Genomic DNA, 24,939 nt, shown 5'->3' with positions numbered 1-24,939 from the left:
CACTCCCCAGGATTGCACAGTGGGCAAACCACCCACTGTAGAGACTTGAGAGACTGCCCCTGCAGTGTTCTCTCCGTCATGGTCAGGGATCTTGTGCAGGCCTCGCCCATACCGTGTGGGCCCAGTGTTCCACGGACTTAATTGGAGCACTACCTGGGCTACTATGCTTGGTATATATTTTGTACATGGTGTATATATATATTTTTGCCTACTTGATTTTAATATATTACAATGGTTACAATCATTTTCTATTGTCTTTGCATTCTTCCAGGGGGGGTTGTGGGGTGTAACTGTGATGTATCATGCTGTAATAGTGTGTGTGTTGTAGCGGGTGATAGTGGGGGTGGGGGTGTTGCGTGTGTGTGTCCCTGTTTTTTCCCTCCCCCTCCCCTGTGTCGTAGGTGCAGTACTCACCGTGGTCTTCACCGCCGGCGTTCATGCTCCTGGTAGAGGAGCAGGAAGACAATCGCAGGGAGAATTTGGAGTTCCGGGTCCATGGTGTCCTCGTAGGGTGTGTAGAGGTGACGTTTTCCCTTTGAAAACCTGTTTCTGCTGTGTTCTTATCCGCGGTGAATCCGCCCCGGAAAAGGTGGCGGATTAGCCTGTTGTGATACTGTGGGCGGTACATTGTCCTCCGCCTGTCTGTTGGCGGTGACCGCCGCGCTGTTTGTTTGTACCGCCGTGGCGGTCGGAGTGTTAAAGTGGCTCTCTTTGTTGGCGGTTTTCGCAACGGTCGTAATTGCAAAATTTTTACCGCCAGCCTGTTGGCGGTCTTACCGCCGCTTTAACACCGACCGCCAGGGTTGTAATGACCACCTTGGTCATTCCATTTTCTGTTGCTCATGGAAGCTGCTGACTCCAGAGAGCATGCTACATGTGTTAAAGCACTCATCCTTTCTCCTCTCCCTTGCACATCTTTGGCCTAATCGAAGCCTAGCCTGGCCACCACGCCTACTCCCACTGTGGCGCTCCCATCCCTTCACTACCTCTCCCACCCCATGCCCCGTCCCTCCTTCCTTTCCCTGATAGCTGTCAGTGGAGATAATGCACATGCACTTTCTAGAACAGTGCGGGTGTAAGACGCTCATGAGGGTGTGTGCAAGGGCAGTAGCCATATCTTGTGGGAAGAAATTGGTGACTTCCCCTACATATTGAACCATTCCCTCCTTCCGTGGCACATGTAGTTTCGACTCTTTCACTGTGCTTGTGATGAAATTAACAGGTAAAGCAAATATTTTCTTAATACACCTTTCTAGGTTAGCTTTGTGAGAAGGCAGTCATCAAGCAGTATGTTTAGGGTAAAGGAAGAAAGACTTGGGCAAGCCACTGAAGGTTCTAGCCACAGTTCAGGGTTTTTTCGGATCCTTGAGCCCAAAACGAGCCACACTTTCATTTGGCTTCTGCCGGGTACCTACACTCTAGTCTCAGGCACCAAGAATTAAAGACAAAGCAGTAACCTTTGATGTAAAACAGGAGGTACACATCTAGTGGCTGAATAGCATAATGTGAAACCAGAAAATCTGATATCAATATCAGCTGTAGAGGGCGCAGGCAGTGCTAGTATCGCAGCCGCCAATGCAGAAAACAAACACGCAGACCTGGCATGTACCTTTGCTGGCAGAAAAGACCAAGCGGGTCCCGTCTCCATTTATTTTATAGCCCCTCACTCTGGACACTGTACCACGTGATGGAGTGAGGCAGTAAACAAGGTAGCCCCCAAGTGGCTTGCTACATCCCCCCTAGGTTTTAGTACGTCATTACCAACACCCGAAGAAGAGACAAACCACATTAAGCAAAATAGACAAAAAGAAATACAAAAGGAGAGAGAGAGAGAGAGAGAGAGAGAGAGAGAGAGAGAGAGAGAGAGAGATAGAGACCACCTGACGCCTCAGTCCTCTTTAGCACAGAAAGTCCTTCAGCCGCTGGCTGGGATCCGGGTTAGGACACAGGTGGTACCTGGTGCGTCCATCTCAGAGCTCAGACCTCCCCACTGGCTGCACGTCTGGTGGACAAACCCCGACCGGGACACTGCGGCGCCTAGCCTCAGTGTTTCGTGACTCTTCTGACAAGTCTGACCACGAGCCGTCTCTGATTTCAAACTCTCCGCACTCTTCTTCTTCTCGCCTTCTGAGTTAACAACCTCCTCCGAGGGCACCACCTTCCGGAACCACAACACGTTCCTTGTCACCTGCCGTCCTCCTCTCACGGCGGTCACCATGGTCCCTACAACGCTCTCCACCCTCCAAACATCGGGCTCAAATTGGGTACGAAACTTCCATCCTGGGTGGCGGTCCTTCAGAATGACCGTATCCCCTACTTGCAGATCGTGACGCTTCGCCCTCCGGTGAGCACTGCCTTTAGCGTTAGTCATTTCTCTTTTCTCCTGCGTCTTGGATATGTCTAAGACTTCAGGATGCCAGCCTCTATCCACCAGTAAACAGTCTCTGGGTGGCAAGCTGAACAGCAAAGCCACCGGGGCACACCCAGTGGTGCTGTGGGGGTCTGTCAGCAAGCCCTCAGGAAGGAGTGGAGGCAGAGCTCGGGGTTCTCTTGCCGACTCACCCCGATTCGCAGGGCGCGATTCATTGTTCTCATGAAACGCTCTACGTCCCCATTCGCCTAAAGGCCATTGCGGGGGGATCCTTCTATGCGTTATGGCCGGCGAGCGTAAGTAATCATGGAACTCCTGACCATGGAAAGGGGGTCCATTGTCAGTTCGTATCTCATCAGGCAAACTCAAAAAAGCAAATGTCTTCTCAAAAACAGGGCGAATGTGTTTGAAAGCTGTTGATACCACCAGTTCCACCACAGGGAACCGCGTGCACGAGTCGACCATCACAGCCGTCAGACGTCCATCCGGGAAACTGCCAAAGTCCAGACTGATCCTAGACCAGGGGCGAGTGCTGGGCGGCTCAGTCCAAACAGGAGCGGGGCGGCTTCCTGAGCGGTGATGACGCATGGATGGCATCTGCCTATCACGTCGTCCAACATGGTGTCCATACCCGGGAACCACACCTTGCGTCGCAGACGCGCCTTCGTCTTTGTGGTTCCTTGTTGGCCTTGGTGCGCCAATTCCACCACTCGACTCTGCAGGCTGCGTGGTATCACCAAACGTTGTCCTCTTAGGAGAAGACCTTCTAGACTCACCGAGAGCTCCAGCCTCACTTTCCACAGTTGTTGTATCGCACTTCTAACATCCGGGTCAGACACGAATGGTTTATCAAGGAAACGTTTCCAGGAGCGATTGTGTAAGGCCTCCTTCGCATGGCTTATGAGGGCGTCTCCAGCTGAGGCGTCAGCAATTTCGGCCACTGTGAGAGCCGTAGGGCAGGCCTTGCTCACTAACATGCTTTCAAAACTCTCCACCCGCCTGTCCACTTCTTCTGATTGATCCTCGGAGCACGGTGGTAAAGGATGTCGCAACATTGTTGGCCCCCAGGTGGTAGACCACTTGGAACCGATACGGTTGCAGAAGTACAGCCCACCTTTCGGTGCGTGGAGGAGCAAGCCTGGCAGAGCCTGCAAAGAGGGACACCAATGGCTTGTGATCGGTGACGACTCTGAACTCATTTCCGTATAGATATAAGTGGAAATGCTGACAGGCCCACCTAATGGCTAACGCCTCTCTCTCAATTTGTGCGTACCGAGCCTCCGTGGCTGAGAGGGCTCGGCTGGCGTAAGCTACAGGCGTCCATTGCTAGTGACTTTGTTCTTGCAACAGCACTGCTCCTACCCCAACGGGGCCGGCATCCACTACCACCTCGGTTCTCCTCTGTGGGTGAAAACTAAGCCATCACTGCCGTGTCCAATAGGGCTGTTTTCATGGCCCGGAAAGCTTTGTCCTCCTCCGGACCCCACTCCCACAGCATATTGTTCTTCGTGAGTCACCGGAGGGGATCAGAGAGTGTGGCAAGATTGGGGATGAACCTCCCGCAGTATATTGTCATCCCAAGGAAACTCCTGATCTCAGTGGCACTGCGGGGTATCAACACCCCTTTTATGGCTTCCACCTTCTTGGGGTCGGCTCTCAACCCCTCCCTCGAGAAAATGTAGCCAAAAAGGTCAACGGAGTTGCAGTAAAATGCACATTTGTTTCTATTCAGCATTAGCCCAGCCTCTGACAGTCGCTGGAGGGTATCTCGCAGGTGCCTACGCTGGTCTTCCAGAGTGCTGGAGAAAATCAAAATGTCATCGCTTAAATTGATAACGCCTACCAGACTGGACAGAGTCTCTCGGATGGCGTTCTGGAAAATCTCTGCCGCAGATGAGACCCCAAAACTTACCCGTCTATAACGACAGAGCCCCACATGTGTTGAGAAGGTGGTAATATTGCGGCTCTCCGGGGTTAGTTCTAGTTGGTGGTATCCTGAGTTCAAGTCTAACTTGGAGAACCATTGAGCTCCGTTCAAGTCTGCTATTATGTCGTCCATGGTGGGTGTGATATGGCGCTCCCGTTTGATGGCACTGTTGGGGAGGCACATATCCACACAGAGATGAATGCCTCTGGGCTGTTTGGGCTTTGGGGCGATGACCAGAGGTGAAACCCAGGGCGTAGGCCCACTCACTTTCTCTATTACCCCTAGCTCTTCAAGGGTCCGTAGGTCTTGTTCTACCTGAAACCTCAGGTGAAACGGCACTCTCTGATGTCTCAATGCCGTGGGGTGAACAGTAGGGTCAACATGTAGGTGAAACTGCTTGCCCTTCAGCTTCCCCAATCCACCGAAAAGTTCTGGGAACTCCTCCAGCACCGCTTCAGCGTGTGAATCGTGCACCTGGCAGGCGAAGAACACCAGTTCTAGATCTTCGGCTGTGTGACACTCTAGGAGTATACCTTTCTTCCCTTCCGCCACATGGAATTTTGCTTGTGTGGAGTGTCTGTCGCTGCCGACAATGACTTCTATTGCCCCTCTGAGTGGAAGCGGTTCTACGCCAGCGTACACATATATCTTGGTGCGGCACGGTTTAAGCTCTGGCGGAGGAGACAGTTTGTTGTATTGCTCGACGTCCATAACATTGACCGATGCTCCGGTGTCAATGAGTGCTGATATCGGCGTGTCGTTGACTGTTATGGTGCACATGGGAGAAGGCCGCCGCCTCTGATTCCGTCTGTCAGCAAAGGAGACCACAAATATTTCCTCATCGACATATGGGGTGGTGTCTGAGCGCAGATCCGCAGCTGCCGCGGTTGCCCCTCTTTCATCATCCAGCTTCACCTGTTTTACCACTGACCTTCGCGTGGAAGTGGTTCCGGTCTGAGGTCGCCCACCCTGGCAGACCTTGGCGAAGTGGTTGGGTTTTCCGCATCTGGAGCAGTTCTTGCCTTTTGCCGGGCACACACCTGGTGTGCAGTGTTCACCGCCGCAATTGCCGCACCCCTTTTCATCCATTCGGGCCTGCTGAGCCATACAGGGGGAGCTTCTACGGCAGGAGATGGCAGCAACTTGGTCTTCCTTTATGGGGCCCGGTTTTGTTGGGCGTGGAGCAATGGACGACCATGCCAGGGTGGCAGTCATGTCTTCAGTGTGGCTGTTGGATAGCTCGTGCGATCGCACTAGGATGAAGATGTCATCAAGCGAGATACCTTGTTGTCGTAGGATCAGCTTTCGCAGCACTGAGGAGCGACATCCCTGAATTATCTGCAACAGGATTTCTTTGTGGTGATTGATGCCTGTGCAGGTGCTTGCCAGCTTGCACAGGCACTCGTAGAACATGTCCACCGATTCAGTGTCGGTCTGCTGGGCCTGCCGCAGCTTGAACTTTTCATAATCAGGGTTGAGCTGCGGGTCAAAGTACTTGTTGAGGGCTGCTACTGCCACGTTGAAGTCGTTGTCATCCCCCGTGTCCGGCAGCGTTTCGAAAAGATCATAGAACTCATCGTCCCCGAAATGCAACATCAAAGACCGTTGCACCGCACCATCTGTCTCATGTGTGGCTCGGAAGTAGTGTCTTAGCCTTCCGAGCCAGTGGCGCCATCGGGACGCGGCTGTGGCAGGGTCTGCCAGCTGGCTAAATGGTGGTAGCGCCGTGACAGATGAGTGAGACCGGTGCTGGTGGGCTTGGTGGTGAGCGTCAGCATCTGGCGGGGAGCTCATGATCAGGCTTGGGACTTAGCCTTCTTCTTCTCCGTATAGGCTGGTGTAGATGAGGAAAGGAGAAAAAAAAAGCAGCACGTCCTTCACCCTTCCGTGGAAAGAAATTTCGTGAGCAGGATAAATGCCCCACCAAAAGTACACTGAGAGGGGGCACACAAATCTGATGCCTCGCACTGGCACCGTCTGCCCCGACAGCAGGACTGCCTCTGGCCAGCCAAAACCTCTCTTACACACGGACAGTGGAAAGGGCATCTTCAGGGTCCTCGCGCTCCTGCGTGCGTGTATCCCATGCGGTGACAAGCTGAAGAAAAAAAAAGAGGAGGAGGCAGACTCACTCTTTTCTACCACCGGTAGTAGGGAGGAGTGCCCTCCAGTCCTCCCCGGGGAGAGGCAGCCAAACACCACAGGAACGCACCAGACGCGGGTCGCGTCGGACCGCAGGAGCACCGTGAGGTCCGCCGGCCTGGTGGGTGCACTCCGGGCTCCGATAGCGAGGGAGCAACGAAGAAATGCTCTGGGTGGAGCGAGCGCAGGTGAGTGCAGCGCGTGGGCACCGCCTTGTCGCCAGATGTAGAGGTCGCAGGCAGGGCTAGTATCACAGCCTGCAACCCACGTGCGGCCGCCAATGCAGAAAACAAACATGCAGACCCGGCATGCACTTTTGCTGGCGGAAAAGACCATGCGGGTCCCGCCTCCATTTATTTTATAGCCCCTCACTCCGGACACCATACCACGTCACAGAAAGGGGCAGTAAAAAAGGTAGTGCCCGAGTGGCTCGCTACATCAGCTTCCCTATTTGAGTAACTTATGTGATCCGAGGTAAATATCTATATCTATCTTGCATTTGATTAAATAGACAATAAGTTGCTCCATGCATAATACAAATCTAGAACACATACAGGGTGTCCATGACAACAGACTTGCCCCTTACTTAACTAACTGTTTTATTGTCAGGATTGGAGGGTCATGAAGGCTTCTAAGTTCATGTTCACTTTTGATAAACGTGTCTCAAAGTAGTGATATAATCTGATGTACTAAGGTGAAGATTCTGCATTTTAAGAAAAGTACACAATTTGAAGAGACATTATCATATTTTTACATAATGTTCGAAGCACGAATTGTATGGCAAGTATTTTCGGGGTTCGACTCTTGCATGGGTTTTAAGAGCTACTGCAGCCTCTTGCCTCAACTGTGTCTTGCCCTGTTAATTTGTTGACTCATCCCCTATCTACACCTTAGCAATCTCCAGAGAAGGCCATTTTTTGTCAGAGAAAGAAAATTACATTATCAAATTATTGACAACTTTATTGTCACAAGGCCCCCTTCAGAGAGGTTTTTGGGGTTTTGGAATAGATGGTGCTGCGCTGCTAGACCTGGATCAGGTGAGTCCAATCTCATTATAAAGACCTGTCAATTGACACACAATTTCCGGGTTTTGTCCGCATTTTGGTGTGTACACCCATACATCCACTGATTTCTCATCACCATCCGCATTAAACATGTGATCTTAAATCCATCTGTCTTTGTGACTGAGCACTCTAAGTAGGAGGCATCAGGCCAGAGACGTTTTAAGGCATGGACAAAGTGGACAATATCCCAGGAACCACACCTTCCAAGGGGTCCCCTGGGAAAGTGATCCTTCTTTCTTTGACCTCTTTCTTTTCTATCGCTTTATCTAAACCTCTCTCCCTCTCAGCCAATCTCTACATCTGACTCTGTCTCTCTCCCCTTTGCCATCTTTTGAATTTTTGGGATTCTGAGTAAGACATATTTCAACAGTTTTTGTAAGACCCTATTAAAGTTTAAGATATAATTTTGTATTTTTGAGGTAGCAAGGAATTGGTAATAAAATTCAACATTTATTCTGTATAGGGGCCCCCAAAATATGTCTTATACTTTGCAGACCTATTCCTTTCTCTACATTGTCTGTTGGGGAAAAGTTTCATGGTGATTAGTTAAGGGAGTGCAAAGGAAAAGGGGGGGATCTCAAAATACGTTTTCCACCATTGCATTTTCCATAGACCTTTTACTCGGATGTAGTGATAAAATGGCTAAACGGATTTTCCTGATATTTGGCAAGAATATAGATTATGGGTGGAAAGAGTCCTTTTTGTTATTTGATCTGAATTGGTGCAGTAGTTTTAAAGTTATAAGTGACAAAAATGTAGAGATATGCAGTATACACTGGTAGTTTCATGGTATACTGCCGTAGATGGTGAGAACAAAACGCAATATTATTGGCTAATGACAGCTCTTGCAAAATACGTTGTGTTTGTTCTGGAATTCAACGGGAAATATCGCTTATGACTGTTTTTGGAATATAGAGAAAGAAGTGAGGCACTTTAAAAAAGTGTATGGAGTTAGGGAGAACTATTTTTATTGTTTTATATTTTTTTTAAACATTTATAGTGCACAGTAGTACTTCCTTGCAACTATCTAGGAAGTACAGCGGTACCTATTTAACTAACAAAGAACATATGACATAAGACACTCTACAACATGCCACTCCACTCTACAACATTTCACTTCACTCTCCGACACACCACACCAGTCACTCAACAACACTGCACTGTACATCACTCCAATCTATGACACATCACTGCACTCCATGACACACCACTGCACTGTACAAAACGCCACTCCACTTTACGATACAGCACTCCACTCTACGACACTCCTCTCCACGTCACTCCATACCACTTTATGTCAGTCCATGCCACTCCACTCTATGAGAATCCACAGCACTCTAGGACATGCCACACCACTCTAGAACAAGCCACTTCAATTTACGACATGCCACTCTACTCTAAACCAGTCCCTTATACGGTACTATACACTAAAACATTATACGACATGCCACTGTATGACACATCAGTCTTGTACTCTATGACACATTACTCCACTAAACACCACTCCACTCTACAACATTCTACTGCACTCTGTGCTCCTCCACTAGCCACCATTATACTTCACTCTTTAACATTCCACAACACACCATTCCTCTCCACTCTACGAAACACCAGTCCTGACACTTTAATCCACTCTATGCTACCATACTCCACTATACCAGACACCATGCCACCTCACTCCCCAACACTCTACTGAACTCCCTCAATGCCATTGTACTCCAGTCTATGACACACTGCTCCACTCTACTCCACTCCCCTTGACGCCACTCTAAGAGACTTCTTGACACAACACTGTATGAAACACAGCGAAACTCTACTCATCGACACTCCACACTATCTCCCTCCACTCTAAACCAATCTATTTCAGGCCACCGTATAAAACACCATTCCACTCTATGATACCCCACTCCACCATATGCCACTCCACAGCACTTTACTCCACTCTATACCCTCCATACTGTGCCACTTTTCTTCATTCTGCTACACTGTATGACATGTCACGCCATTCCACTCTACGACAAGCCACTCCACTCTATGACGCTCCACTATTTGTTACGCCACTCCAACTTGCACCACTACACTCTACACCCCCTCCACTCTGACACTCTGTGACACACCACTCCACTGTCCTCTACAACATGTCACTGCATTCTATGCCACTATAATCTACGACATGCCACTCCACTCTACAGCACCCAACTCTACTCTACCACACTCCACTCGACCACACTACTCCACTCTGAGACACACAAGTCCATTATATAACACACCACTACACTCTACTTTACTGAATGATCATGATACTGTACTCCATTCTATGGCATTCCACTCTACAACACTGAACTCCAATCTATGACACTCTATGGCTCTGTACTCCACTCTTTGACACTATACTCAAGTTATAGTTGACTTAGTCTGCCTAGCAAGTTAAGAACACTGTACAAAAGTGCACAAGTTATACAAAGGTTTGGTTGGGGTGTAAATTATAACTAAGTTATAACGATAACTTCTTCATTTCTAAGGTTTGAATAGTATAAGTTGGTTTTGGATAGAAATAATGCATTAAATGTTCCTAACTAAAGCTATCTTCAACCTTTGTTTTTTTCATTGAATGTGTATTTTATTTTGTTTGGAAAAATCGGTTTGTAATCATCTAATGTTCATTTGGTGTTAATTATTATATATATTATACTCAAATGTAATATATATATATATATATATATATACATATAAATATATATATATATATATATATATTACATTTGAGTATTGCTGCAGTACTTTCTCAATAATTTCTTGTGTAGGGGCATGGCTTACAGTGGGGTGGGGTAGTGTGGCTTTAGAAGTGTAGAGAACAGTTTCACAAACTGCAGTGGCCTAGCACAGAGTGGTGCAGACTAGAGCACAGTAGCCTACAGTAGAATGGTGAAGAGTACAGTGGGGTAGAGTAGAGTGGATTAGAGCAAAGTGGGGTACAGTGATGTGGTGTAGAACAAAGTGTGGTAGGGTAGAGTGCAACAGAGCGAAGTGCCTAGAATGGAGTGACGTTCAGTGAAGAAGGGTAGACTGAAGTGGAGTAGAATGAAGTGGGGTAGAGTAGAGTGGTGTACAGTAGAGTGGCATACGGATAAGTGCCGTACAGTGAAGGAGGTACAATGAAGTGGGGAAGATTAAAGTGAAGTAGAGTAGAGTAGCGTAGAGTGGCATAAAGTGAAGTAGGGTAGAGTGAACTGGGGTAGGGTGAAGTGAGAGGAGGGTGAAGTGGGGGTAGAGAAGAGTTGTTTAAAGTGCAGTGGTGGAAAGTAGAGTGAAATGGGTGTAGAGTACAGTGGTGTAGAATGGAGTAGAGTGGCATAGACTGAAGTTGAGTACAGTGGCTTGGAGTGGCGTAGAGTAGAGTGGCATACAGAAGTGTAGAGTAGAGTCTCATAGATTAGAGTGGGATAGAGTGAAGTGGTGTAGAGGATAGTTGAGTAGACTAGACTGGTGCAGAGGGAAGTACAGTGCTGTAGAATTAAGTGGATTACAGTGAAATGGGGTGAAGTAGCGTGACATAAGGAAGAGTAGTGTACAGTAGAGTGTGGCAGAATGCAGAGGTGCAGAGTAGAGTGCAGTGGAGTAGAGAATAGTGGACTATAGTGGCATAGAATGGAGTGGTGTACGTTACAGTGGCACAGAATAGAGTGACGTAGAGCACAGTGGTGCACAGTATTGTGGCACAAAGTGCAGTGGTGCAGAGTTGAGTGCAGTGGTGTAGACTGGAGTACAGTAGAGTGGAGTACAGTGGAGGGAATTGAGTGGCATGGAGTGCCATATAGTGTGATGGCATACAGTACTGCACAGGATAGTAGAGTACATAGGGAGCATGTTGTATGGGCTATGCCTGTGTGGAGAGGGCTGGATGTAAGAAGGAAGGGGGCACAGTTCTGCGTGCATGAAGGACTGTGAATGCATGTGCCACATGGCAAGGGTAGGGATGTGGGCCACTCACTTTGACGGTGTAGTTGGTAATGACTTCTCTTCTTCCCCTGAACATGTCATGTAGGTCAGCGCCCACCAGAAGAAAGATATTTGGCGTGCCATCGCCAAGGACGTCCGGAACCTGGGGGTCCACCTAAGACGGACCACCCACTGCCGTAAAAGATGGGAGGACATTCGCCGCTGGAGCAAGAAGACGGCGGAGGCTCAGCTGGGGATGGCCTCCCAACGTGGGAGGGGTGCCCGTCCAACCATGACCCCCCTGATGTTCCGGATCCTGGCAGTGGCCTACCCTGAGTTGGATGGGCGCTTGAGGGCATCACAGCAGACACAAGAGGGTGAGTACACTATCATTCAGTGGACTTTGCGCGCAGTGAAGGTGTCTGGGTGGGGGAGGAGGGCTGTGGGTTTCCCTAGGCCAGGGTGAGTTCTGTAGGCTAGGCCCCTCCGTAAGGCAGGCCATGTGGCACCCCACCCCACCTCTGTAGTGTGCCAAGTACAGGTATTCATGCCCCTGTGTCATCTATGTGTGCAGATGTCATCCATAGACTTGTAGGCCATTTCCGAGGAATTGCATCTGTAGAGCCCAACAGCGCGACATAGTGCAGGGGGCTGCTGTGTCTGTATTGTCCGCCAACGGTAGCGCTAAGCCATGCACTCAACCTGTCTTTCTTCTGGCGTCCCCCCCCTTTTTGTGGTCTCCCTGTTCTTGTGTACATTAGCATCATCAGGCGGAGGTACAGTGGCACCGGAGCCCGCGGGAGCTGTATCCCACATGGCCATGGAGGGCCAGACTACGGACTCAGAATGCACCAGTGGGACGGAGGGCGAGGGGAGCACCACAGCAGTCACAGGATCTGCAACCAGCGACACGGACTCATCCTCCGATGGGAGCTCCCTTGTGGTGGCGGCAACATCTGTGCCCCCCACTTCTACAGGTACAGTCGCCACCCCCCCTACCAGCACCGCCCTCCCAGCAGCCCCTCAGCCTTCGCCCTGTGCCCGCTCCCCCAGGAGGGTGGGCATCACCTTCGCCCTAGGCACCTCAGCCCCTGCCCCAGTCACCTCTGCTGCCCTCAGTGGGGAGGCCGTTGACCTCCTCAGGTCCCTCACTGTTGGGCAGTCTACCATTTTGAATGCCATCCAGGGTGTAGAAAGGGAGTTGCAACACACCAATGCATTCCTGGAGGGCATTCATTCTGGTCAGGCTGCCCTTCATCGAACCCTTCAAACTCTGGCCTCAGCACTGATGGCAGCCATTGTCCGTGTGTCTAGCCTCCCCCCTCCAACTTTCTCCACCCAGACCCAATCCCCTGTACCTCTGCCTATCCGAAGCACACCATCAGACAGCCTGCACACACCTCACCACCCAAGAGAAGCTCAGGCAAACATAAGCACCACACATCCCACAGTCACTCAGACAAGCATCACACACATACAGACACACCAACATCCACTGCCTCCACTGTGTCCCCCGCCTCCTCGTCTCCCTCCTTCCTCCCAGTCTCATCTACACTCACACCTGCATGCACTACCACTACAGCCACTACGTCCCGCACCAGCACACCCACCACCACACCCGCTCACGTGCACTCACCACCCCCACTACCATTTCCACATCCCCTGTGTCCTCTCCCAGTGTGTCTGTGATGCCCCCTCCGAAGATACACAAACGCAGGCACACACCCACCCAACAGCCATCCACCTCACGACAGCCTCCAGCCCATGCACCTGCACCCAAATCCACAAAAGTTACACCTACAACCACCACCTCTTCCTCCACTCCCAAACCCCCTCCAGCTACCCGTCCCAGTGTCTCCCAAAAACTTTTCCTGTCCACCCTTAACCTATTTCCCCCCCCCGTCCAACTCATAGGTCCCGTACTAGCACCTCAGGCAAAAAATCTCCGGGACCAGTGGTGCCTGTTGTTACAGGTATGTGTCACTGGCACCGGCCACCAGGCCAGCCGGTGTATCACGGAGCCACAGCACAGCCAGTCCCCCCCCCCTGTGAAGCACCAGAAGTTGGACAGTGCCCGGCGGGAGAGGGGGAAGTCTCCAGCCAGCAAAGCCGCTCACAGGGGTCCCGGGGGGAGTGTCGACTCAGCTGTGACTCCTCCCAAGGTGGGGAAGGGGCAGAAGAAATCTCCAAAGTCTGGGAGGAGCAGCACGGCGGAGAAGACTGCCATCATCCCCGCTTTCCAGGAGGCCTCCGCCAGCCCCATTGTCACTGCCCAGGAGGCCACCGCCAGCCCCATTGTCACTGCCCAGGAGGCCTCCGCCAGCCTAATCGACATGCCCAGGAGGCCACCGCCAGAGTCACTGCCCAGGAGGCCACCGTCAACCCCATCGTCACTGCCCAGGAGGCCTCCGCCAGCCTCATCGTCACTGCCCAGAAGGCCACCGCCAGAGTCACTGCCCAGGAGGCCACCGCCAGCCCCATCGTCACTGCCCAGGAGGCCACCGCCAGTCTCATCGTCACTGCCCAGGAGGCCACCGCCAGAGTCACTGCCCAGGAGGCCACCGTCAGCATCATCGTCACTGCCCAGGAGGCCACCGCCAGAGTCACTGCCCAGGAGGCCACCGCCAGCCCCATCGTCACTGCCCAGGAGGCCACCGCCAGCCCCATCGTCACTGCCCAGGAGGCCACCGCCAGCCTCATCGTCACTGCCCAGGAGGCCACCGCCAGAGTCACTGCCCAGGAGGCCACCGCCAGAGTCACTGCCCAGGAGGCCACCGTCAGCATCATCGTCACTGCCCAGGAGGCCACCGCCAGAGTCACTGCCCAGGAGGCCACCGCCAGCCACAGCCCAGCCAGCCAGGAGGGCCCCGCAAGCCACAGCCAAGCTGACCCATGAAGGATCGCCAGCCACAGCCCTGCTGGGCAATGAAGGACCGCCTTGGCATGGACCGCTGAACAGGGCAAAGACCGCCATGCAAAGCAGCGCTGAACAGGTCTGACATTGGCAACTCAAGCACCGCTAAACAGGCCAAGGACCGCTGAACAGGGCAAAGACCGCCATGGAAAGCACCGCTGCACATGTCTGACACTGGCAACTCAAGCACCGCTGAAAGGGCCAAGGACCGCTGAACAGGGCAAGGACCGCCATGGTAAGCACCGCTAGCCCATTTGCGGCAGGGCCATTGACACAACTGGGACCGTCACGGGGTGTGTGCTGCACTCTGGGCACCAGTCCCCCTCCAGAACCAGTGGAGAACAGCATCCACTCCGTCTGTCCTGCACAGGATGAAGCACTCTGGGCACCAGTCCCTTCCAGAACCAGTGGAGAACAGCATCCACTTGAGAGACTGTGGCTTTGCACTCCCCAGGATGGTACAGTGGGCAACCCTCCCACTGTAGAGACTTGTGAGACCGTGGCTTTGCACTCCCCAGGATTGCACAGTGGGCAACCCACCCACTGTAGAGACTTGAGAGACTGTGGCTTTGCACTCCCCAGGATTGAACAGTGGGCAACCCACCCACTGTAGAGACTTGAGAGACTGTGGCTTTGCACTCCTCAGGATGGAACAGTGGGCAACCCACCCACTGTAGAGACTTGAGAGACTGTGGCTTTGCACTCCCCAGGATTGGACAGTGGGCAACCCACCCACTGTAGAGACTTGAGAGACTGTGGCTTTGCACTCCCCAGGATACATCAATGGGCATAGAGCCACATCGTGGATCTGGCATGGTGCACTCATCCGGCTGAGGAGCCCCCCTTCCCTTCCCCCTGAGATGCCTGTTGTATTTCGATCTGATGCCCCTGCAGTGTTCTCTCCATTTGGATCGGGTATCTTGTGTGGGCCTCGCCCATGCATTTTGGGCCCAGTGGTCCACGGACTATGAATGGTGCAATACCTGCACTACTAATCGTGGTGTATATTTTGTTTATTGTGTACATATATATGTATATATTTGCTTACTGTATTTTGATATATTGCAGTGGTTCCACTCATTTCCTTTTGTCTTTGCATTCTTCTGGGGGGGTTTGGGGGTGTTACTGTAATGTATAGATATGCATTGGTGTGTGTGTTGTATTGGGTGAGGGTCGGGTGGGGGTTGGGGTGTTGAGTGTGTGTGTCCCTGTGTTTTTGCCTCCCCCTCCCCTATGTCGTAGGTGCAGTACTCACCGTGATCTTCGCCGCCGGCGTTGATGATCCTCGTAGAGGAGCAGGAAGACTAGCGCTGGCAGAATATGGAGTTCCGGCTCCATGGTGCCCTCCTTCCTCGTGGAGTGTACAGAGGTGAGCGTTTTCCCTTTGAAATAGCTGTTTCCGCCGTGTTTTTATCCGCGGTGAATCCGCACCGGAAAAGGTGGCAGAATGGTAGGTTGTGATACTGTGGGCAGTACATTGTCATCCGCCTGTCTGTTGGCGGTGACCGCCGCTCTGTTTTTTTATACCGCTGTGGCGGTCGGAGTGTTAAAGTGTCTGTCTCTGTTGGCGGTTTCCGCCACGGTCATAATTGCAATTTTTTTACCGCCGGCCTGTTGGCGGTCTTACCGCTGCTTTAACACCGTCCACTGAGGTTGTAATGACCACCTTAGTGTTCCACTTAAGCATTTACACAGAATTAGCAGAGAAGTTCTATTTTTAGTGATTCTTGATAAGTTTTTTTCATAATTTTGAAAAGTTCATCTTGATAAGTAAAGACAAATTGTTTTGGCTTTTCTCCGATCGGAAAACCATGTGCATTTTAAAGCTATTCCACCGGCACACAGACAAGTCCACTCTTTCCTAGTGCACCGCAGTCATTCATAATCAGTCCAATGTGACATCAACAGCAGTTACCTTAACTAAATGAGATAACTCACAGCCATGTTAGCCAATGGTATGAAAACATAAGATAATTGGTGTTATGACTGAAACACAGGGCTCAGTGTTAACAAGATCAAATTATGTTTTAACAGTTGTTGACTGAGACATTTTCTACTACTTGTTCTGTAAACTTCTGGACACCTGAGACACTTGTACAAACCAGAAGTGTAAGATGGCAAGCAAAGCCTTTCATCGTAGCTGTGTTGGCTGGTCTTATTTCAGTCTTATTTTGTTGACTAGAGAAGCTTGTTCTTGGGGGATAACCAGTACTGCCGGCTGGTAACGGACGGTTAGAGGTTGTAAAGATGGCAGCCGCCTTGGGAAAAAAAGAGTTGTCAAATCAGGATTGGACTATGGGACCTGAGATGAGGGAGAGCTGGAGGGGTGAGACTGGCAGTGTTAAGCGCCCTCTTCTGAGGTGGCACAGTGGCTAGCTACCATGACCCCCGGAACTGAGGATGTTGTTTCTCTCTTGCCGCATGCAGGCTGCCGGGTGGGGGGAAAGGAGTGTTATTATTGTCAGTGCTGTAGACACAGGAGTGCAGACAATGCATAGGGCAGCTGACCATGCAGATAGGGCTCTTAAACTCCCAGGAGCCTACTTGTGCTTGTATAAAAATCTCTGTTGTAGTCATAGAGACAACTGAGGGGTATATGTACAGCACATTCTGCCTAGCCTACTACAGACCCATATCGCTCCTGCTTTTCCCACCTAAAGTCATGGAGAAAGCCATCAACACCCAACTTGCAGAACACCTAAAACTTCATCAACTTCTAGACAGCTCTCAATCTGGCTTTCTCACCAACCACAGCACAAAAACAGCCCTCATTGCAGCCACCAATAACATCAGAAGCATACTCAACAGAGGAGAAATAGCCACACTCATCCTTCTTGACCTCTCTAGAGCTTTCAATAGGGTATCTAATAACTACTCAACAGAAAGCTTCAGCACTTGGGTATCTGGGGACTGGAACTCAAGTAGATGTCCTCCTTCCTCATGGACAGATCTGAATAGGTTAGACTTCCCACCTACACATCAGAACCCACTGAAACTCATCTGTGGAGTCCCTCAAGGACCGTTGCTCAGCAAACACTCTTCAGTGTCTACATGAGGCCCCTTGTGAATATTGTCAGAGCCCACGGCATCAACATAGTACCCTACACTGATGACACAGCTCATACTCTCCCTTAATGACTCAACCAGCACCACCAAAGCAAACTTTTCCAAATACATGAGCTGTTTGGATGAAAAACAACTGGCTCCAGCTCAACACAGACAAAAACTGAGGCCCTCATTCCAACCCTGGCGGTTGGTGTTAAAGTGGCAGTAATACCGCCAACAGGCCGGCGGTATTTACTGCCAAATTCTGACCATGGCGGAAAGATCTCTGATAGATAGCCAATGTACACCGACCGCCAGGGCAGAAACCACAGCTACCACGGCGGTAGCCGACTACAGCCAGCCAATGTTATGCCCACCATATTAAGACACAGCATACCACCAACTTTTCCGGGCTGTTACCAACGACACCAAAAGCCTGGTGGAAACAGACCTCAGAAGGGAAAGGACTAACCACTGGAGACACAGGAAAGAACCAACCTGCCATGGAGCCCGAGCTGCATGTCTTCCCCATGATCTTCTACGTGCTGCTCCACCACGAACATCAACACTGGTGAAAATGACGATGGTGAGTACAACTGCCTAGCACACAAGGGAGGGAGGGAGGAAAACTACAGTGACACACACACGCACGACACCCCCCCAACACCATACACACAATCAGCTGCATTACTAAAACATTTTTACCCCGTAACTTTGATGAATAATGCAAGGACAAAACGTTTTTGAATAAGTGAATGTAATGAGAGCAACACATCAAGGAAAATAATTTGGCTACGTGGGTGTTTTACCCACTGGTTCTGAAGGGGGCCTTGTGCCCTGTGCTCTTGATCCTGGGGAGTGCAAGGTCACAGTCTCTCCGGTGGGTGTCATACCCACTGGATTTGCAGGGGGCAGGCTGCACAGCAGCCCATGGAGGCAGGATTACATACTGTCAGCCGGCGGTGATGACTGCTCACTGGAGGTGGTGGTGCTGCTCGGGGGAGAGGCTCCGGCCCATCCTCTGCAACCTCGGATGGCTGCCCACTGGAGGTGATGGTGCTGCTGGGGGGGGGGGGGCTCCTGCCCATCCCCTGCAACCTCGGACGGCTGCACAACCATGGTGGGTGGTGGGGGCTCCATCACAGTTCCTGTCCCAGGCCCCTAGCTCTTCCTGCCTGATGGTGCAGGCTCCTAGCTCTTCCTGGCAGCTGGGGCAGGCTCCTTTACCTTCTTAACAGCTGCTGGGGCAGGCTGCTTGCTCTTTCTGTCAGCTAGGGTAGGGAAGAGGTCAATGGTGGCTTGGAACGTTTTTTTAGGGACATTGGGGCAGGAAGAGGGAGAAGAAATTGGAATGGCCAAAGAGGGAGTGGTTGTTGGAGGTATCTGTCTGCTGATTTTGGGTGCAGGTGCATGGGCTGGATGCTGTTGTGAGGAGGAGTGCTTGCGTTTGTGTACCTTGGGGGGTGGGACAGACACAGTGGGAGAGGACATAGGGGACGTGTGCATGGCTGTTGTGGAGGTGTCTGCCAGTGAGGTGTGTGTTCTGCTTGGTGTGGTGATAATGCTGGTAGTGTTTGATGATGTAGTGCATGCAGGTGTGAGTGTAGACGGAACTGAGAGAGAGGTGGAGGAGGAGGAGAAGGGGGAGACGTGGAAATAGTGGCTGTTAGTGCGTCTGCATCTGGATGGTGTTTGTGTGAGTGCCTGTGGGATGAAGTGTGGTGATTGTGTTTGCCTGTACCACTCTTGTGTGTTGTCTTGTGTGCATACTCGTCTGGCTGTGTGCTTGGGATGGGTTGGGGTTGAGGAGAATGGGACTAGAAGAGGAAGTTGGAGGGTAGAAACAGGGACAATGGCTGCCATCAGGGAGGAGGCCAGAGCCTGGATCGATATCTGTTGGGCCGCCAAGCCAGTGTGAATGCCCTCCAGGAATGCGCCCAAGCCAGTGTGAATGCCCTCCAGGAATGCATTAGTCTGTAGCATCTGAGCTGCCAGCCTCTGGATGGTATTCACAATGGTTGACTGCCCTACAGAATTGGATCCTAGGAGTTCAATAGCCTCCTCACTCAGGGCAGCAGGGCTAACTGGGACAGGGCCTGAGGTGGCTGGGGCGAAGGAGATGCCCACCATCCTGGGTGAGCGGGCACGGGAAACTCTTTGAGGGGCTGCTGGGAGGGCTGTGCTGCTACGGGGGTGGTGGATGTACCTGTAGCTGAGGTGGTCACAGAGATGTCCGCTACCACCAGGGAGCTTCCATCAAAGGAGGTATCTGTGTCAGAACTGTCCCCTCCAGTCTCCGCCGTGGTGCTCCCCTCACCCTCCGTCCCACTGATGCCCTCACCGTCAGTGGACTCTGCCTCCAGACTCCTGTGGGATGCAGTTCTCTCCATTGCCGGTGCCTCTGCTCCTCCGCCAGATGATGCTAATGCACATAAGGACAGGGTGACAAAACAAAAACGGAGAGGAAAAGACAAAGGATACACTTGGTTAATGGCTGCACCAACACCACCATTGGCGTACACAGCACCCTCACACACAGGGAACAGCCCTACGCAATATGCCATAGCATTAGCAGAGAAATAGTTAGCAGCCAAGCTATGGGGAGGGGCACACACCGCCAAATGCTGTACACCTGGGACCCACCCAGCCCTGACCAGTTGTGGATGCCTACAAGCTAGGTAGCAAGATTTGCCCTTCTGAACCCTAGCCACCAGGGGACCTATGCTGCAATGTCAGGCCGAGCCTAGGGGCATCCACTGACACACATCCCCCACCCTGATACCGCCCTACCATGCGTAAGTTGTAATGACGGGCACTGTACTCACCCCTTGTGGCTGCTGTGATGCCCTAAAGTGCTCATCCAGCTCAGGATTGGCCACCGCCAGTATGCGGGCCATCAGGGGGGTCAGGGTTCGATAGGCACCCCTTCCTCATTGGGAGGCCATCCCCAGCTGGGCCTCCACCGTCTTCCATGCCAGCGTCTCAGGTCCTCCCACCGTTTCCGACAGTGGGTGCTCTGCCTGCTGTAGACCCCCAGGGTTCGCACGTCCTTGGTGGTGGCACGCCCTATACCCTTCTTTTGATGGGCGCTGACCTGCAGAGGAAATACACACAGGAAAATAGAATTATTCAAACAGTCCTGCCTGTTACACTTATGGCCCACCATACCCCTTCACATCACCATTTACACACATATGGCCCAGCACACAACCAATACGCCGCCCAGGGGACATTCACCCACCCCCCTTAGAAGAGGCCTTTACACACACACTATTCCATGCATTCATACCACATGCATCGTTCCCACAGTGTACTCACCTGTTGGTCTGGAGGCCCATACAGCAATCCATACTGGGGTAAGAACCCATCCACCAGTCTCTCCAACTCCGCCGAAGTGAAGGCTGGGGCCCTTTCCCCAGTCACATGGGCCATGGTAGGTTACAGACACAGTTCACAGCAGCACATGCAGTGTAGGTCCTCTCCTGTTGAAGATTAGGTAGCAATTTTGGGATGAGATAGAAAATGGTGGTCACATCCACGGTGGTGCATACCGCCACCACCGGCGTAGATCACCATTGGCCACTGTAACCCATAGGGCCCAATATTAACCAATGAGGAGTTGCGTGGCGGTTCCCGACTGCCTTGCGGAAACGGCGCACAATGTCAGCGGAATTACCTTAATTCCACCTGTCCCTCCTCACAGGACAGGTGGACGCCATTTCAGGGTGGGAGGCAGGCCCTGGATAATTGCTGCATCACTGGTGAAATTAGGGCATTCTGCACAAATCACACTTACCCATTACAAGTTAACAGCATGTGGCATCTGTTGTAGCCCCATTGTTCAGTTTGTGACTGGCTTCTCACTCTTTTGCCCCATAGAGTGCTGCCACTGTGGATTAATAGGAGATGGAGACATACCCCGGTGTACAGACCCGTGGTGGAATTGGCAACAATGGAGGACAAGGCACATTATCCTCACCTATAGACCAGACAGAGCCACAATCACATAGCTGTGTGCTTAATTGGAGCCTGACCTGATATCTGCTATCCGTCACCCCACCGTGATCCCCCCTCTTGTGCAAGTTCTATCAGTGCTCCATTTCCTGTAAACTGGTTCTTTCCAAGTGACAGTGGGCTTGACAGCAAGAATGTTACAACCAATGTTCTCAATAGTGCTAACAAGAGTGTTGTCTGCCCTGATTAAACACATGTGCAGCTACATTGTATTTCCCCAGGGTGAAGATTTGGCCACAGTGAAGGCCGACTTCTATGCAATGGAACATATCCCCAACATAAATGGGGCGATTGATGGAACACATATTGCATTTGTCCCCCCCCCCCCTCAGAATAAACAGGTGTTCAGAAATCGGAAGAGTTTCCAGTCTATGAATGTACAGATGGTGTGCTTGGCGGACCAGTACATCTCCCACGTCAATGCTAAGTATCGAGGGTCGTGCATGATGCCTTTGTCCTGAGGAATAGTAGCATCCCAAATGTGATGGGCCAACTACAGAGGCACAGGGTGTAGCTAATAGGTGAGCCTTGGTTCCCACCCAGTAGATGTTGGTGTATGGGTATGGTGTGGGCCATATGGGATAGTGTGTGGCTAAATGTTGTCCCTCAAAATTTGCAGGTGACTCTGGTTACCCCAACCTATCATGGCTGCTGACCCCTGTGAGGAATGCCAGGACAAGGGCAGAAGAACGTTATAATGAGGCACATGGGCGAACCAGAAGGATAATAATAAGGACCTTTGGCCTTCTGAATGCCAGGTTCCGATGCCTCCATCTAACAGGTGGATCCCTGTGCTACTCACCCAAGAAGGTCTCTGCCAGATAGTAGTGGCATGCTGCATGTTGCACAACCTTGCCTTGAGACGCCATGTGCCTCTTCTGCAGAAGGAGGAGGCTGGAGATACCCGTGTGGCAGCAGTGGACCCTGTGGACAGTGAGGATGAGGAGGCAGAAGATGAGAATGAGGCGACAGAATATCATTGATCAGACAATACTTTCACTGACACACAGGTAAGACAGTGTTACTTCACATATCAATTACATTTTATTGAGTTTCTGTGGCACTGGCATGCTGATATTTCCCACTTCTATGCCCACTTACTGTACCCTTTGGCAAATCATTGTGCAGATGTTGGTGACCTCACATTTGCTCCTGGTGTGATCACTGCAGCCAGCTACAGGTCATTAATCTATGCTCATTTTCTGAACAGTTGAATTGCAATGTTTGTACATGTTTAATTGAATACACACTTAAAAAATTTGACATACTACAAACTTCTTTTTTTTCAAGGGTGTTTATTTAAGTGCTAAAATATTGAGGGGCAAGTGCAAGGGGATGGGGTGATGATGGAGGAAAGTCCAGGGTATTGTTCCAGTCTGTTTGTAGCACAGGTGCATTGTCCAAGAGGACATAGGAAGGGGAGCAATGGCAGTTCAAGGTGGACAGGGTGACTGAGTGGGACACAAGGGTGACCATCAGGAGAGTCTCATTTCCTGACGGGGGTCTTGGCAAGTGTCTCTGGCTTCTGTCTGGATCGCAGGGAACATTTGCGGGGTGGTTTTCTTTCTGCAGGGGGGGTGCTGGTGGCTTGTGAGTCCTGTGGCGGGGCCTCCCATCCACTAGCGGCAGTGGAGGTGGAAGGCTGTTCAGATATCTGGCTAGTGGCAGGGGCCCGCTGTTGTGTGACTGTCTCCCTCATAATATTGCCCTTGTCTGCCAGTACCCATGCTATGGAGATCAGGGTATTGTTGATGGCCTGCAAATCCTCCCTGATCCCCTGGTACTGTCCATCCTGCAGCCGCCTGTTCTCTTGCACATTGTCCAGGATCTGGCCCATTGTGTCCTGGGAATGTTGATATGCTCTGAGGATCTCTGCAAGTGCCTCCTGGACAGTCGGTTCCCTGGGCCTGTCCTCCCCCTGATGCACAGCAGTCCTCCCAGTGTTCCTGTTGGCCTGTGCCCCTGACCCCTGAACCGTGTGCCCACTGCCACTGAACCCAGGTCCCTGATTGTTATGGGTTTGAGGTGTGCCCTGGGGTCCCTGTAGTGGTGGACACACTGCTGATTGACGTGTCCTGGGGACAGAGGTATGGGTACGCTGGGTGGGTGCTGTGGTGGTGTTTCCTGATGGGGGAGGCTCTGTGGTGGTATGTGACTGGGCCTGGGTAATCGGCTGTCCAGAGGTCCCTGATGGGCCAGGTTGGTCCTCTAGATCCTGAAGACCAGAGTTGCTGTCATCACTGTGGGCCTCTTCTGTTGGGAGACTGGATAGTGCTGGCACCTCCTCTCCGGTGACATTGGCTGGGGTACCTGTGGGGACGTAAATGATGTGTTATGGTTTCTGTGTCTGACATATTGTGCATCCGTGGCTTGCTCTCTTTGGTTGTATTTGCCATGGCAGCTTTCACTTGTGTATGTTTGTGTAGGGTGGGATGATTAGTTCTCTCTAGTGTGCATGCTTTAGTGATGAGTGTCCATGCAGGGCTGTGAGTGGTGCCCATGCATTGGTAGAGCATGCAGGACTTGGCATTGGGATGAGTGAGATGTGATGGGGGGTGTGTGGGTAGTGGTGGAGTGATTGGAGTAAGGGTGGGGGCATGTGATGGCATGCAGATAGGGGGGGTGATAGTAGTAGAGAGTTGACTTACCAAAGTCCAGTCCTCTTCCTGCTCTGGCCAGGCCCTCAGGATGCAGTATTGCCAAGACTTGCTCCTCCCATGCTGTTAGTTGTGGGGGAGGAGGTGGGGGTCCACCGCCAGTCCTCTGTACAGAGAGTTGGTGTCTTGCTGCAATGGAATGTACCTTCCTCTGTAGGTCGTTCCACCTCTTCCTGATGTTATCCCTAGTTCGTGGGTGCTGTCCCACGGCATTGACCCTGTTCACGATTCTCTGCCATAGCTCCATCTTCCTAGCTATTGATATCTGCTGCACCTGTGCTCCAAATAGCGGTGGCTCTATCTGGATGATTTCCTCCACCTTGACCCTTAGCTCCTCCTCTGTGAAGCGGGGGTGTCTTTGTGGTGCTATGGGAGTTGAGTTGAGTTGAGGTGTGTAAGTGAGGGTGTGTTGAGTAATGTGTTGGGGTGTGTGATATGAGGTGCGTGAGTGGTGTATAGGTGTGAGTAGTGTGTGGCTCTGGTTGTGTCTGTGGTCTTGCTGTCTCTCTCGTGGCAATTGTTTGTAATGGTAAAGGGCTGTGGGTAATGTGGGTGTGTGTTTTATAGTGGTGCGAGTGGGTGGATGTGGTGTGTGTATGGGTGTCAGGTGTGTGTTAACAGTTGTCCAATGTGGTGTTGTTTTGTTGGTGTATGTCCATTGAGAGCGCAGCGATATGTACCGCCAATGGTTTACCACCGTTGAATGTCCACCATGGTGATTCGTGGATCATAATGTGATGGGCGTTGTTCTGTTGGCGTAACGGTGTGGGTTTGGATATTGCCAGTTTATCACTGACCTTTGGTCTGGCGGATTTGTGTATGTGGCTGAATACTGACGGATTGGTGTGTGTGTGTCATAGTATGATGAA

Source organism: Pleurodeles waltl, chromosome 4_2 (assembly GCF_031143425.1).
Source record: "Pleurodeles waltl isolate 20211129_DDA chromosome 4_2, aPleWal1.hap1.20221129, whole genome shotgun sequence".
Lineage (NCBI taxonomy): Eukaryota > Metazoa > Chordata > Amphibia > Caudata > Salamandridae > Pleurodeles > Pleurodeles waltl.
The sequence above is the reverse complement of the archived record's forward strand: the minus strand, read 5'-3'. Positions refer to the sequence as shown.